At 35.5% G+C, this 12,355-nt stretch overlaps 2 long non-coding RNA genes and 1 pseudogene across 2 annotated transcripts; 1 reads left to right on the plus strand and 2 right to left on the minus strand.

Annotated features, from left to right (window-relative positions):
* Positions 1-4,063: 4,063 nt before the first annotated feature.
* On the minus strand, positions 4,064-5,362 carry LOC130425510 (uncharacterized). Its single transcript, XR_008907074.1, has 2 exons — positions 5,233-5,362; positions 4,064-5,087 (listed from the first exon to the last, which is right to left on the minus strand). It is a non-coding gene; the product is annotated as an uncharacterized LOC130425510 (long non-coding RNA).
* A 693-nt stretch (positions 5,363-6,055) lies between these two features.
* LOC130425512 (uncharacterized) lies at positions 6,056-7,489 on the plus strand. Its single transcript, XR_008907075.1, has 2 exons — positions 6,056-6,097; positions 6,287-7,489. It is a non-coding gene; the product is annotated as an uncharacterized LOC130425512 (long non-coding RNA).
* A 1,066-nt stretch (positions 7,490-8,555) lies between these two features.
* Positions 8,556-11,820, minus strand: LOC130425885 (chondroadherin-like protein; annotated as a pseudogene).
* Positions 11,821-12,355: the final 535 nt, after the last annotated feature.

The raw sequence follows: 12,355 nt of genomic DNA on the forward strand, positions 1-12,355 counted from the left end.
AGAACACATACACATAAAGCTCACTGTCCCGTCAGACTTCACAGGGCGGTGCTTCACATCATCTCTGCTATAAAAGAGTCTGAAAACCTCAGAGGTGCTTCAGTCCTTTACACATTACCTGTCATGTGTTACAGCAACTCCAGCAGGCTAGACCATTTTACAAACTTTAAGCAACACTGGTCCCGAGGCACTAACATTTTATTAATTCACATATTATTTAAGCTTAAATATGTTCATTTAACAATTTGATGAAGTTGTAAATGTTCTGTTGGTTGTATCTTGTTCGAATCATTGTGTAGTGTTAAAATCTGTGACAATAAGTGACCATTGTTGTTTTCATCTTGTAAAATGATCTTTAGTAAATAAATAAAGCATTGTAAGAAGAAATGATTGCACCATACAAAGTTCAATGTTGTGTTTATTATAAATCATGTTTAATTCAGAACCAAATATTTAAATCTGAAATGTTTCACATGCATAAGAAAATGGCGATCATATTGAATATTGTGAACATTATTGATATTGTGTATAACTGCTCTTATATAGGAAAGAGGGTGGGTCTTAAGTCTTGTGTGGATGTAGATCGAAGATTTATTCTTAGATAAGAAAAATGAATTGAATTTGTTGGTATATTTATCAGGTCAATAATCTATTCATGTATTACATTTAATAAAATGTTATATATGGCTTTAACAGTTGTTTTTATTCACATTCATTTTATGCAAAGGTATGCAATTGATATTGAAGTACAGTAATAGACAACAACATTAACAAACGATATGTGACCCAAACTTAACTTATGGTAGACCCCTGCAAAGAATCAATAACTGTTGAGTAGTTTTAATCTAATTTGGTGAAATTAACATACAATCAAATATGAATATAAATTATGCTACTTTTCACATAAATTAGACTTAAAATAAATTGAGCCAGTGACAAAAGTACTTAGTTGGATAAAGATGTAGTTGAAGTTGAATATTTTGCAGAATTTCTACATCAGTATTCAGAGCTTTCCTGCAGCTCAGTGGTAAGAACATGGTGCTAGAAATGCCAAAGTCATGTGTTTGAGCCCAGAGATAGCACATATCTATAATGAATTTATAGTATAAAGCAATGTTAGTTGCTTTGGATAAAATCATCTGCCCAATGCTTAAATGTAATACAATTTTGTTAAAACTGTTTGTTTGTGTATTCCAAAAACAATATTTTGCTGCAGATCTGTACTTCATGTTAGCATGTGATTTGTGATCCTGCAAAACACCAGCGACAGAAGATGGCAGCCAGAGTCTTTCATTCAATAATTCTTGGAGTAATAATAACTGCAAAATGACTGATGTCGGAAATAATGAGTAATAGCTGAAAGTGAGCATCATACTTTCAATTAATCCTGCACTGCAATGCAATTGGTGACACCTGCTGGACATTTCAAATAGTACACTTTTATATAGCAGGACATGCACTCTTAAAGAAGTTCATCTTCAAAATGAGAATTCTGTCATCACTTATTCACCCTCTTGTCATATCAAACATGTGTGGCTTTCTTTCTTCTGCAGAACACAAAAGAGGATATTTTAAAGAACGTTATGAACAGACCCCCATTCACGTGGACTGGTTACTGAAGAACTGAACTCTCTGTTACCAACATTTTTCCTCTAATTGAAAACAAAACTATGGCTAAAGAATTATTTTTATTAATCAAAACAACCATCAAAACAAGAAAACGAACATTTAACAAATTGATATAAAAAATATAAAAAAATAACATGGAAAATAATAAAATTAATTGTATACATACAATATATTTAAATATTATAAGATTTTGATAAGAATGTGGAGAATTGTTCATCAACAACTTAAGATAATACAAAATATAAAGAATGACAAACGAAAATGTTAAATAAACGATCCATCTAATACAAACCAATAGCAAATAAAATAGTTTGTTATTTTAACAACAGTGAACTTATATAAATAGTTGGCCTTATTTCTTTCATAATGCCATAAATTGCTTTATGTTTAATGCAAAGACCTTTGGATCATCTTGTTGTTAACTGGCATAAAGTTGGATAGTCTTGAATTTAGGGAACATCTCTAAAGTTACATACACATTAAATCAAGAGCATTTAAAGGGATTAAACGAAACCACAGAGTGCATGTGTGTGTCAGCAATATAGCACAACTTTTAGATAATTTATATTTATTATAATAATAAACCATGAAATCTTAGGCAAATATTGCTGTGTTTCACTACTGTGTGGACTCAAACACAAATGTACCATTTTAAAGCTCAAAAGCATTCATTGGGAATGAATTATAGCCACAAAACTAACTGTACGGTGTTCATGAGTGTGTCAGCTATAATGCACACGTTTTATATTTTTGATATTTATTATAATGAACCGTAAGTGTTCACGTGTGTGTCAACACATCTTGAATGTTGCGGACGAAAACAGGACACAGAATGCGTGTGGAATAAAGACAGGATTCATATTGGCCTAGTATTACCAATAGTGTGACAGAATGCCGCTGAAGCGTGTGTCTTCTTAAAGGCACATTGTCAAAATCACATGACCCTCGACTAGCCGACATCAAGCTTTAAATGTCACGTCCGAGCATTGACTAGATTTCACAAAAAAAATGCATGTCTTTGAAATAATGGATATAAAACAATGTTAAAAACAGACCTTGGCTGCACGTTTCCAACTTTCCTCTCTCTAAAGCGTCCTGGTTAAAGCTGAAACAGCGGTTTGTCTCTGTGGTTTTCTCAAACAAACCTTCACACTGGTCCATCAGGAGTTGATGTTGAGATGCAGTTTTCTCTGACTGCATGACAACTCCTGATCATCACAAGCTTTCTCCACAGAAAAATATTCTCCAAGCTGTATTGGTCAAATGCTTTCTGGCCTTTATATACAACATCCATTTAAAAACATTTCATTTTGATCTACATTCATGAAAGCTTTTAAAATGCATCAATGTTACATTAAACTCATTGCTCCATGTAATATGTATTTAAGGTAAAATGCTGTAAACCCAGTGTGTGTGTTTGACTTCTATCTTTTCACACCACTTTTATAAGCTGTAAAATGTTTTGCATAAAATAAAGAGAAATGGTGGTGTTATTTTACAGACATTTTTATTTAATAATTTATATCATTGACAGATGACACCAAATGACGTTTATTATGTTATGAATGCCGTTAATGTCAATTAGTACATACTTTTTTTATAGTTTTAATACAACTATTTAACAATTTCTGTTAAACAAATAAAATATCAGATTAAAAACGTTTTAGAAAACTTCAACCATACCAATGTTGTACTTGAAGGGACTGGTGCTGTGGCTTCTCCTTCAATATATAAATACTTGTATGTGGTTTTGACAAATATTAATCAATCATTATTCAGCATTATCTCATATTATCTTGATGATTTAAGCATGATTAACACAAACCATTTCTGATACAGAATGTAGAAAATAATTCATTGTTAAAGTCTCTCTCTTCCTGCTAGGTCAGTGTGACTGTGAAAAGGGACTTTTTATCATCATGTTCGAAAAACATATTCTGTTAGCTCACACTCTACCCTTGAGGAAATACACACTCTACCACTTGTGTGTGTGATTGTATTGTTTCACGAAAGTGAGAAAGAGTGGAAAATCACGAGACAGTCGTAACGTTTATGTTTTAATTCCTTTTATATACATGCCAGTCATCTTTGATCATTTATAAGACTATATGTCCTGTCTCATGACTCCAGAAGTGTTTGAGAGCTTTGTGTTCTTGTTTATCTATTGATAACCAATCATGTGAGCTTGATTTACCCAAGTAATGACGTAGTTAGTTGAGTCTGTTAGCTTAAATACTACAGTATTTTGTGTTAAGGCAGGTCGGCCCTCCGTACTCCTTGAGAGAGCTGAAGCTGACTTATGCTCGCAAAACTACAAACTATTTTTCTTGAGTACATCATATCTTTTTATGATTTTTTACTTTTTATTGAAGTGGCAGTTGAAGTTATTTTACATTTCAGAAAAATAAAATAAAGCAACAGAAACAGACAAGAATAAAGTTGAAATATTTTATTGCTATCTTAGACTTTTGTGAGAATACAAAAATGATTAAGTTTAGTTATATTTTAATATTTATACTTATTTTCAGTCACAGAGTTCTTTAATTTAAGAGGAATATATTTGGGCAAGATTAGATTCTGTAATTTATTGCAGGTTGGAGAACTGTATTTAGGGAAATTGAAATGTTCAATAATTTATGTAATGATAATAAAAATATATAAAAAAAATGTGTATCGGAATCTGCAGGTTTCACTTATAATAATCGGCAAAGAAAATTGCAATCGGTGCATCTCTACTTAAGACCCATCTCTTCTGTGAATACTCGACAGACAAATGAAAAAAATATAACATAAAATAACTAACCCTCTGTCATTCTCTCAACAGGTAGTGAATCTAGCGTTTGTTGAAACAAGTTACTTTGTATTATCACCTGTTGTATTACTGCTCCTGTGTGACATCGCTTATTGCTCCCTGAACTCTCTGTAAGTCGCTTTGGATAAAAGCGTCTGCTAAATGACTATATGTAAATGGAACCAACATGTTGTCATCATAATATCACATTTAAATGTTTCTTTACACAATAAAAATAGATGTATATGTATTTCAGAAGGGGCCCCTTACAAAAAAGTTCATCTAATTTGGGGGTCCTTCGCATAGTTTTAAGTTTAAAACCCCCCAGACACATGCATAGTTAGTGACAGGTATATTCAAGTACAGTAAGTCGTATATGCGCAAATGCTGCGCAGTTAGGCTGTGTTAAATGTATTATGCTGCTTCAAGATTTGAGTATTTGCGTTTAATCTGCACATGCAGATTTTAAAATAGCCAAAAATATAACTAAATTACCATGAAAAATATGAATAAATCTCTGCAAGCCATTGGCGATTATGGCAAGAGTAAACTCAACATATCCTCCTGCAAACTGTAAGAGAAAATGGGCAACAAGGAGGCTAAAAGCTGCAGTCTCTAGCGTCTGTCGCTAGAGCGTCTCTGTTGGTTAGGGAGTGAGCTGGCCTCCCTTCCAAATCACAACCCAAAGAGGGCAGTGCTGATTTGGCAATCCACAGCTGATACGTCTGAGATCATCAATATTTGTGGATTGCCAAATCAGCACTGCCCTCTTTGGGTTGTGATTTGGAAGGGAGGCCAGCTTGCTGCTTTACTTGAAGGAGGCTGTGCACAGCACAACTGGGTGAGCCTTGGCATATCACAAGTGACTCCTGGAGTGCTAAAGGTGTATTGCACCTTATAGCAAATCTTCCACTTGAATGATGTTGATGTACCACCAGAAAGAAGAGGTTTAGATTGGACACAGCTCATCAGGTTTCATCACACTGTTTCCTTTCATAAACTTTTACTGTCACTCTGCTTTCGTTAAAGTCTTTATGCAGATTTGGTTGGCAAATCATCACAATTTGAATAATTGTACACTATGATATAGAGCAGTATTCAGTGACAGTTGTGTCTCAATGTTTGCGCTAAAATCAGCAGGCGACTGTTGTTGAGAGCTGAAGTGCAGATCTGCATGGAAAGTACGGTACATGCAACTACTGGAGTTCGTGTGCCAAGAACAGTTCGGCCAAACTGCTCAACGCAAAGTTGAGACAAGGCATAAAAAGATGAAACTGTGATGAACCGTGTCAAATCTTAACCCTCCCTTTCTGAGTGAAAGTCAGCAAGCGAACTGATGAGATGAGATGAGGTTGAGGGGATGAGGTTGAGGGGATGGGGATATGATGATGATATGATATGATATGATATGATATGATATGATATGATATGATATGAGATGAGATGAGATGAGATGAGATGAGATGATGAGATGAGATGAGATGAGATGAGATGAGATGAGATGAGATGAGATGAGATGAGATGAGATGAGATGAGATGAGATGAGATGAGATGAGATGTGATGATGAGATGAGATGAGATGAGATGAGATGAGTTGATGATGTGATGAGATGAGATGAGATGTGATGAGCTGATGATGAGATGAGATGAGCTGATGATGAGATGAGATGAGATGAGGTGAGATGAGCTGATGATGTGATGAGATGAGATGAGATGTGATGAGCTGATGATGAGATGAGATGAGATGTGATGAGATGAGCTGATGATGAGATGAGATGAGCTGATGATGAGATGAGATGAGATGAGATGTGATGAGCTGATGATGAGATGAGATGAGATGAGATGAGTTGCTGATGATGAGATGAGATGAGTTGCTGATGATGATGAGATGAGATGAGATGAGATGTGATGTGATGAGATGATGATGAGATGATGATGTGATGTGATGTGATGAGATGAGTTGATGATGAGATGAGATGAGTTGCTGATGATGATGATCTATTCCCTGAATCCAGTTGTTCTTCAGGTGGCCGCTGACACCACTTAGTAGGTGTTGAAAGCAAAAGGTTTCGTGCAAGTTTTTCTTGCCTTTATGTTCCCTTACGCTCATCACCTGAACTCAGCCGGCCTCACATTAGAGGTTAAGAAGATCAAATCATTGTTTTTGTTCAATCGCAAAAACCAACATTCTTACAAGTATCAAACAGGCAGATTTTTTTACATTTAGGCCCCAAATATTAAATAACTAATTGAACAAGTTTCATGTTTAATACCAATTGTATTATTTAACAATTTAGCCTATATAAATATTTCAACATTGACTTCATCATTTCATTTTGAGTAATTTGGCCCTCCGTGATATATAAATTGGTTAAATATAGTCCTAAATTGTACGGACATTTTGAGCTTTTGGTTCTTAACGTTGCGTAGCCCGTGATTCCTCCTAAAGTCAGTAAAGCTGGACCCAATGTCGATGAGAAAGAAAACGTGCAGGTCATACAGCTCGTGCAGAAACTGGAGGATTTTTGCCAAGAACAGTGAGCAGCTTCACCGCTCAGGACAAAATCACGGACTAATACAACTACACGACGGTTTTCTGACATGCAAATATGCAGAGATTAACGACGACGCTACACGACAAACACAGCCAGAAAAGTTCAGGTTCAAAGTGTAGAAAACACAAAGGACAAGAAAAAACTGAAGAAAACCTGCTTTCAGTCGAGGTGTCCCGTCCCGACGATTCCTCGGTCAAGGCTCCGATGAAAGAAGCTGTTGCTGTAGTAAATCCTCTCCGATAGACTCCTAAATCCTTATTCCGGCTGTAAGCAGTTTGTATGCGGGATTCATAGTGAGAAATATACAACAAACTATCTCCCAAAGGCAAGAGACGCTGACTTTTGATAACATTCTCTGAAACATCTTTCACTGCGCGTCTGATGCTGTTGATCCTGTATGACGTAGCCATTAGAGACGCCACGCCGCCATCTGATTGGAGGAAAGGTGTTCTATTAACCAGCTCTTGTCATTGGCTGTTTTATAAAATACTTTGTTTACATTTTTGTAACCTGATTCATTTCAAAACGAGTCATCTGTACAATATATAAAATGTCCAGTTGTTTATTTCAGGAATCGTGTATGTTGTTTTTTCTATTGTCACATCCTAAGCCTTTGTTTTATATAATAAATGAAGAAACAAATTAAAACTCATTTTCTAAAAATCTTGATTATGTATTTTTTTAATATATTTTCAACAGTGTAATATTTAGCCTATATAATATAAACTGCTAACATATATGACAAATATTTTTACATTAGCATTAATTCATCAAAATAACTGAAAAGTTTCATAGACATGATTTTAGTCTGTATAAATGACATGTACACATAAAACATGAAGGCAGCAATTTGTTTACAGCATTTCTAATGTTTTTCTGACAGAACTAGACAAAAATGACCGATAGGGGATGTTTTCCACAATAGGCCTTTTTTATATGAAAAAATGAAAAACTTCCCATTCTCACAGTTTTAAGGTCAGATGTAGGTTATTGTCCATATGACATGCTATTTCATGCATTCTGACTTCTTTACACTGTTAAATGTGCTGGTTTATCATGCTTAACATGGTCAACTTGTTAAGTTGGACGTAGTATTTCTGTGCTTGATCTACTCCCACTGCACTTCAAGTTGTTTCGTAAAGTCTGGATCCCTGTTTCGTAAAAGAGATCCTATTCCTTTCATTGGGCAATTCGGAGGGAAATTGAAATTGATTGTCGATTCCCTACCCTAACTTTAATATTCAAACATGTGTCAATAAATACATTACACAATAACATTTAATATAATAACAATTAATATATTCAGTTGTTCTTGCTGGAGGTGGTACTCTGATGAACACTATTTATTTTCACAAAAGTTATGATTCTTTATTTTATTTTAATGATCTGGTGTCCATGTACCAATAAAGAAATTGTTGTGAATTTCATCTAATTACAAGCAACTCTTTGAAAAAAGGTGTGTTAAATAGCATTATTGATAATCATTTAACACCACTGTAGAATCAGAGAGGATCAACATTGTTATGTGATATACTGTCCTATACAATGTGATATAGATTAGTGATTATAAAGATATAGGAGTTACCAAAAAAGAATGAATAAAACCAACATGAAACAAAGTAACCTGTGTGATTGATTGCAAATCTTCTGAAACCACGCAACAGCTTTGTGTGGTGAACAGACTGAAAGTGACTATTTATTTAAGAATAGGAAGGTACCAGCTCGACCCTACCCACATGATAAGAACACCCTCATCAGTGTCCTGACTGCTGTTCATCTCCTGCTCTCTTCCCTCACTGGTGTCTCCTAACTGCATGGGACTCAATTGGAGAGCAACAGATACAGTGATGCTCAGTTTGTTGCATCACATGATTTGTAGCCCCCTTGTGGCTCCTTCTACAGATTACACATGGTGCAGTCCTGAACCGAAGTAACCAGACAGTTCAATCATTTTAGTGGGAAAAAAATGAATGCAAAATTGATTCTAAACCCACGAAAATTATTCTCTTGATCCTCTGGAACAGGAAATTACTTTTTTGATAGACAAATCAGCCAGTATTGTATGTAGTTTGTAGATTGTAAATAATGTAAAACTGATATTAAAGTTTATCTTAAAACCTGCATTTACTAAATTCAAGTGGGCAAATTAACTTCCGGACAATAAACAATATTTTTTCTAACATAGAGAAGTTCGGTTTTACTTGTTTACTGGCAAAATATGGAAGACATAACTAATGTCGATCAGAGAAAAAGGTACGTTACATTTCTGTATAACCTTATCTTCTTTAAGCCTGGTCAAATCAACATGTTTAAACTTACTGTTACTAGCAACTACTGTGCACACGTTTATTGTAGAAGATTCAGCATACTGAAGTACAAAACTCTGGCTCATATCATTTCTCAATGCTTGGTCTTCTTTCTTCTGTTTTTCTTTTTTAACCTTCTTGTTTTCAACTTTTTATCTGGTTTGAGTCCACTGTTTTGTAATAGTCCTGCTGTCATCTTGGTCTCTGCTGGTTTAGGATAAGTTTCTGCTGGTCTGGCTTTGGTTGGGCTATGGAAGGGTTTGTTGAGTTTATCTTCATTGGTCGTTATGGATGTTTTATTGAATGACTCATTGTTTTCCCCAGAGCAGTTTATGAAAACATCAGCTTTGATCACGTACTGACCCCGAAGCTCAGAAGGGTAACCACACACAGCTTCAACCTTCAGACTTGCATTCGACAACCACCTGAAAGAAACAGTTTTGGGATATTTAGATGAATGGATTTTGTGTCTCTTACCTGTAAAATGGCAGTGATTTGCAGTCACACATTAAAGGATTGTTGCCCAGGGTGAGGTGCTGCAGGCCAGTAAGTGATGAAAGGTCAGGAAACTCTTCTAACTGATTCTCTTCCAGAGATAAAGACACCAGGCCAGGACCAAACCATGCCAGAGACTTTGCACTCATCTACTTTCACAACACAGAAGAGGAAACAGTGGACATTGTATAGATTAAGAACAGATGGGTATTTCTTAGTTATATGAAATTCTCATTTCATATAATATAAACAATAAAATATTATCCTCTACCTTCTGAAGACCCATTCTATCAATATACAAGTGTTTTAGACCTTTAACGACACCCCGAAACGCTCTCTGACCAATCCAATGGACTTCGGTCAACAGAGGTGCCTTGCCTAGCGCATCACTAGGCACTTCTGTCAGCTTATTATCTCCAAGATGGAGAACGTCCAGATTGGGAGCTGAATCCAGTGCTCTAGGAACTATGTTTGTGATGGCGTTATTGGCAAGATAGAGGCCTGTCAATTGCGGGATTGGATTAAGAAGTCCTACAGGTTCTAGTTTAACCATCAGGTTTCTTTCAAGATGCAGCTCGAGGAGTTTGGGAATGTGGGCCACCATCTGTGAAGATGGAAACTGAGAAAGACTGTTGCCTTCTAGGTGAAGATACATGATGTCGTGGGCACCTGCGAAGACGTTTGTGTCCTAGGAAGTAAGCTGGTTGTCTGACAAGTAGAGGTACATCAGCCCTTTCATGCCCTGGAAAGCTCCACCCTCGATGTCATGAATCTTACAGCCGTCCAAGTGAAGGGACACCACCTCGGGGATGTTAGTGAAACTGTTGCCAGGTAGATAATGGAAGTGGTTGCCACGCATGTTCAAAAGGAGAATGGTGCCAGGGAAACCAGTGGGTACATTTGTGTGACCATGTTCCTCACAGGTGGGGTGTCGAACATCAGACTGACGGAGAGAGAAAGAGAATAGTTATAGAAAAGAAGGCGACAAATCAACAATCGTCTCCTCTGACTTTTTCTCACCTTACAGTAGCTATTCTTTGGACATGTGTTTTTCTTGGAGTTGGTTTTTGGTGTAATCTTTTTTTATCCTCGGTTTTCCTCTCTCCTTCTTTCTCTGAATCATCCTGCATCAACTCATCTTGTTGTCTGCAGCGGAGGTCCTGTTCCTGCACAGTCTCTAAAGGTTCTTCTGAGAGATATGGCGGCCAAGCACAGGCACCATGAAACTTTATCCCGGACTTCTGTGTCCATATCTTCAGGCCCTGCCGTAAACAAGTACTGACCTGATGGGGTTTCCTAAAGGACAGCGAATGAGACAAAGTGTTGCATTTTATATAAAATTTATTAATCTTGCAAATTTCGCAAAAAAGCACGCACAAAAATTTGATCTCGAGTCTCAATGAGTTTTGAGTAAAATGTTTTGCATAAAATAAAGAGAAATGGTGGTGTTATTTTACAGACATTTTTATTTAAAAATTTATATCATTGACAGATGACACCAAATGACCTTTAATATGTTATGAATTCCGTTAATGTCAATTAGTACACATACTTTCTATAGTTTTAATACAATTATTTAACAATTTTTGTTAAACAAATAAAATATCAGATTAAAAACGTTTTAGAAAACTTCAACCATACCAATGTTGTACTTGAAGGGACTGGTGCTGTGGCTTCTCCTTCAATATATAAATACTTGTATGTGGTTTTGACAAATATTAATCAATCATTATTCAGCATTATCTCATATTATCTTGATGATTTAAGCATGATTAACACAAACCATTTCTGATACAGAATGTAGAAAATAATTCATTGTTAAAGTCTCTCTCTTCCTGCTAGGTCAGTGTGACTGTGAAAAGGGACTTTTTATCATCATGTTCGAAAAACATATTCTGTTAGCTCACACTCTACCCTTGAGGAAATACACACTCTACCACTTGTGTGTGTGATTGTATTGTTTCACGAAAGTGAGAAAGAGTGGAAAATCACGAGACAGTCGTAACGTTTATGTTTTAATTCCTTTTATATACATGCCAGTCATCTTTGATCATTTATAAGACTATATGTCCTGTCTCATGACTCCAGAAGTGTTTGAGAGCTTTGTGTTCTTGTTTATCTATTGATAACCAATCATGTGAGCTTGATTTACCCAAGTAATGACGTAGTTAGTTGACTCTGTTAGCTTAAATACTACAGTATTTTGTGTTAAGGCAGGTCGGCCCTCCGTACTCCTTGAGAGAGCTGAAGCTGACTTATGCTCGCAAAACTACAAACTATTTTTCTTGAGTACATCATATTTTTTTATGATTTTTTACTTTTTATTGAAGTAGCAGTTGAAGTTATTTTACATTTCAGAAAATTAAATAAAGCAACAGAAACAGACTAGGCAACAGACAAGAATGAAGCTGAAATATTTTATTGTTATCTTAGACTTTTGTGAGAATACAAAAATGATTAAGTTTAGTTATATTTTATTATTTATACTTATTTTCAGTCACAGAGTTCTTTAATTTAAGAGGAATATATTTGGGCAAGATTAGATTCTGTAATTTATTGCAGGTTGGAGAACTGTATTT

This window comes from Triplophysa dalaica, chromosome 7, assembly GCF_015846415.1.
Source record: "Triplophysa dalaica isolate WHDGS20190420 chromosome 7, ASM1584641v1, whole genome shotgun sequence".
In the NCBI taxonomy this organism is placed as follows: domain Eukaryota; kingdom Metazoa; phylum Chordata; class Actinopteri; order Cypriniformes; family Nemacheilidae; genus Triplophysa; species Triplophysa dalaica.